The sequence below is a fragment of the Perna viridis genome, chromosome 6 (genome assembly GCF_037379345.1).
Source record: "Perna viridis isolate PV_CMFRI_1.1 ecotype Kerala chromosome 6, ASM3737934v1, whole genome shotgun sequence".
In the NCBI taxonomy this organism is placed as follows: Eukaryota; Metazoa; Mollusca; class Bivalvia; order Mytilida; family Mytilidae; genus Perna; species Perna viridis.
In genome coordinates, this window is record NC_142450.1 from 41,449,058 (window position 1) to 41,453,532 (window position 4,475).

At 34.3% G+C, this 4,475-nt stretch overlaps 1 long non-coding RNA gene across 1 annotated transcript in view; it reads right to left on the reverse strand.

Moving 5' to 3' along the window:
* Positions 1 to 1,000, reverse strand: part of LOC148614996 (uncharacterized) — a 41,053-nt gene extending 40,053 nt beyond the window's left edge. The window contains exon 1 of the long non-coding RNA XR_015923816.1: positions 860 to 1,000. This is a non-coding gene — a long non-coding RNA (uncharacterized LOC148614996). The remainder of the gene's footprint in view (positions 1 to 859) is intronic.
* Positions 1,001 to 4,475: the final 3,475 nt, after the last annotated feature.

Here is a 4,475-nt window from a genome sequence, read left to right on the forward strand (position 1 = left end):
TTTGTCGACCTTAAAGTATTATATTTCTTGATGAAGGAATCAAGGCAACCACTATCTAACAGAAATCAAAAGAATATAATCCAGCGATAAAGACCAGATATGGAAAACAGGCACACACAACAAAGAACATAAAATAACCAAAAACTATACGCACAAATCAACAAAAGTAAATGATGCATTATCCTATTACTCCACCTGGGGCACACAACCCAGGTGCTGTGTTGGCAGAGTGCCCTAGCCCCGGATTGGGTTCTAGGCACAATTTATTTGCCTTTTTTGACAAGCTTTATGCAGCTGCGGGCCCACTCGTTGGACACCCGGAGCCGCACGGGCTGACTTCAATGTACCAAGAATATATTAAATGGTTGATGCAGAACAAAAATATACCTCTGATAATCATGTTATTTCCGGTCGGCTAAAGAAAACGAAGTTAAATAGTAATGACTTTGGTGAACAGTTCTTCAACGTACATTATATTATTAATGTATGGCCATTTCCATATTGGCCCTGTAACATACCCGAGGTATTAATAATGGCCAAGGATGAGTGTAATGGACCGAGGGAACGCTGATGGCCATTACAGCTATCCGAGGCCATTATTTATACCAAGGGCATGTTACAGGGCCAATATGGAAAAGGCTATGCATTGATGCTTTTATTAACCAACTTTATTTTAGGACATAGTCAGAATCTATTATCAATACATATGATTTCACACTAATTAACAATAAGTTCATATCTCGATGAATCAAATGTTTATGAAAATTTATCATGAAGGTTTTGTTGTCTTTTCCAATAACCCCCCCCCCCCACACTAAAACAATCGTAAATTTATAGACAAGTTCAAGATTAAACATACCTAATAATTCCTATGGAGAAATTGCGATCACCAACCAAAAATGAGGATTCACGAGCTAATCAATCACGTTTCCAGTCGCCCGATACCCGAGATATCCATAATTTACGGAATATTTGGGTTGTTTCCGTCATCGTTCCTAGGTTTATTGATACTGTCCTAGTAAGTGAGCCGGGAAATTTAAAATAAAACAAACAAATAATTTGGCAATTTTTCAAGTAAAAACCGTGTTTTTAAGTGCATTTTGATCTCGAATCAAGGTCTTTTCAAATGTCGTGGGAACTCTTTTGACAGAACGCACAAGGTAGGTGAGTGAAGAGAGAAAATAAATGTACTTTTAAGATTAATTTCAACACCTGGATTTATGCCAAAACGATGAGATTTGATCTGCACATTTCGTGTTTGTAAATCACTTAAACACGAAAGTCGTATTTTTTTGTATGGAAAAGTATGAGCTCCCGCTTCAAGATTTAATTTTTGTTGCCTCTTTAAATATTTCCCCAAAATCGTAAATTTAAAGCTCAGGATTAAACATACCCAATAATTCAATATACGTAGTCCCAGTACCATCTTTCAGCGACTTTAAATATCCTTATCTAATTAATTGAATTATTAGGTCACACTTAATTAAAGTTGTCCCTTTTTAAAGAAATGTAAGCCATTTTGATTTAGTTCATAATGGTCCCGTATTGATGCCCTGTTTGAAAATCGAAATACATGGCTGTGATTGCGTAATGGCCGGCTGTAGGAATTTTCGATTCGTAAAGGATGGGTATTTCTATACATATTGTAGTAAGTTGGTTAATAAATAATCATAATTCATGCTTTATCAAAACCATGATGTAATGAAACGAAGTGCATTAAGCCCCATTAAACACTCTTCAAAATATATCATGCTGTACCATAATGAGAATTTACACAGCCCCAATTTACACTCCATCCCATCATGTTAATTCGTAGTTAACTGGTAAAAGGCGGCGTTGAGAAGATATATTGTCGTCTTAAAAAAACAATGATTGTAATGAAACAGAGTAGATCCAGCTCAACGAAGGTTATAGGGGTTTCGAACACCTTTTGATTACAGAAATTGTCATTGAAAACAAAAATGCAGAATATGATATCCCTGTATACAATCTACTTGATGACAATGCAATATATTAACAGTTCCTAACCCAGTAGTGACCACCTATTTATTACATTTATTTCAAAATTTAAATAGGCTTCCCATTTGGAACGCCAGAAATATCAGTTTCAGTTTGCTTTCTATATTGCAAAGTGAGGAATCGTACTTCTTATTGGGCACAGGGTTACGCTATCGTAACTAAGACCTTACTTCAATTCACGTACTACATTTCGTTCTGTGAATAAAATAGTGCTCTAATTTTATTCACTTTTAAAAAAAAGTAAGAAAACTATATATTTTCCAGTTTCTTTTACTATAATTGTCCATAATAACGCTGTTTTAATATCGATTTTTAAGTTAATCTTATACGAAAGAGTAATCAAGGGAACCAAGGTTATAGCGGTAATCAAAAGAATGTAATCCAGGGACAAAGACCAGATATGGAAAACAGACATACAAAACAAATAACATAAAGTAATTAAAATCATACATACAAAGTAACAAAAGCAAATGAGCAACTCGGACTCCACTAAAAACTAGGACCATGGACCAGGTGCACCGGTAGGGTAAGCGTCCTCTGCTTTTCTAGAAACACCGGCCGAGTTGTTCATAAAAAGTCAAGTCCGGGGTAGACAAACGAGGAAAGGAAAACTATGACCCGTTGAATAAATCCGTTTTCATGGTGCAGATGAATACACCATAACGATCCACGAGTTCATGATGACGACCATAAAACTTCCATAGTGATGACTTCAATCTTGTAGCAACATGACCCTGTTCCAGAAGCCTATTTGTTAGAGTTCTAACGCGATACAAACAGTACGTAGTTTCGGCAAGTTCTGGCATAACGTATGACTTGTGATATGAACACTCCATACGCAGGTGCCGAAGGGATGTTGCCACAGATGAAAGGAAAGTTGACAATTCTGAATGAAAAGTCATCACGTTTGTCGTAAAGTTTGGTCAATAGTTTTCCTTTACCATCGATTTCTAAGAGTAGGTCAAGATATGAGGTTGACTTCACAGTGTCTGTAGTATCCGTTATCTCAAGTTCTTTCGGGTAGATGCGATGTATCAAACCCCCGAAATTAGGATTGTTTAAAGATAATACGTCATCTATATAGCGGAAACTGAGATTGAAGGATCTAGCCAAACGATATTCTTTCTTTCTGATCAGATCAGATATAAAGTACGAACATATGTATCTCGAAAATCATCCCCATCTTCTGTAGCAAAAGAGAGTTCTTTGCAATTTGGAATTTGCTTCAACATAATGATATTAAATGCACTTAAAGATATTTCTTATTTTGATTCATTAAACACATACCTTTAGCATATTTCAACTATGTGTTGTACCGAAAAGAAACGAATTATTTTACTATTAAACTTTAGTAGAAATGTCGAAAATTGATGATCTTCTACATGCTTCCGTCAAAATGGACACAACTCTGGAGTCCATTAAGTCTGACCTTGTATGATTATAAACTATGATAGTTATAGATTGAAATTAACGACAGGATTTTAGTTTGGTACAAATATCTCAAGTTTATAAAACTGTTGAGAAACGCATCAGGCTTATAACTTGTTTTATTTCAGCAAAAATTGCATCTTTCCGAAAAAAAATTATGTCGGACAACAAATGTTACATTATTCTCATCCGAAGCATAAAAAAGCATAAATATGTTATATATATATATAAACCATAAATACACTGATTCCTCGTCCAGTATAGACTGTAAGAAAAAATAGGTGCTTAACGTTTAAAGTTAAAGGCATGTCTAAAAATAACGAATATTTTTTTTTATATTTTTCTTAGACATTAGCAAAATTTTGAATTAATTTTAAAATACTTATTGTTCCAATGTTCATTCTGGATTTCAAACAATACTTTCAGTTTCCAGTCTTTTTTCTGCATAACAACTATCGTCAAATATTAATTCAAAACCAACAATTTCGCCAAACCTGTAGAAACATAAATCAGTTACTTTCAAATGTTTTATATCGACACTTAACAACTTTCAATTTGAAATTAAAGAATGTTTACTGCATAGTTACTACGTTTTTGTTGGTTTTATGGATTGTACACGAATTGTGATGAAAAACACCCTAAAACCTAATGTACATTCAAGATTAACACGAAAAAAATGACTTTCACACATATGATACTATTTATATGCAACTAACATCTTGGTTTAACAGGTTTCATGAGAAAAAAATCATAACCGCTTTAGGTGCAGCTAAAATTGAAGGTAAACGACGTTCGTTCCAAAAGTTAAAAGAACAGACATGGTGAAACGCGACAATTGCACCAACGTATAACCTTTATAAAAATTGTTAATATTAGAACATTAGTTCGTATACTAGTAATCACTGTTATCGCAGAGTGCAATAGACTTTGTATAGCTTCGTTAAACCTTCTACTGTCATTTATACTGCGTGTTCAATAATGTGGTAACTTCTCTAGGGAGTATTTAAAGAAAATATCTTTACCGGTGC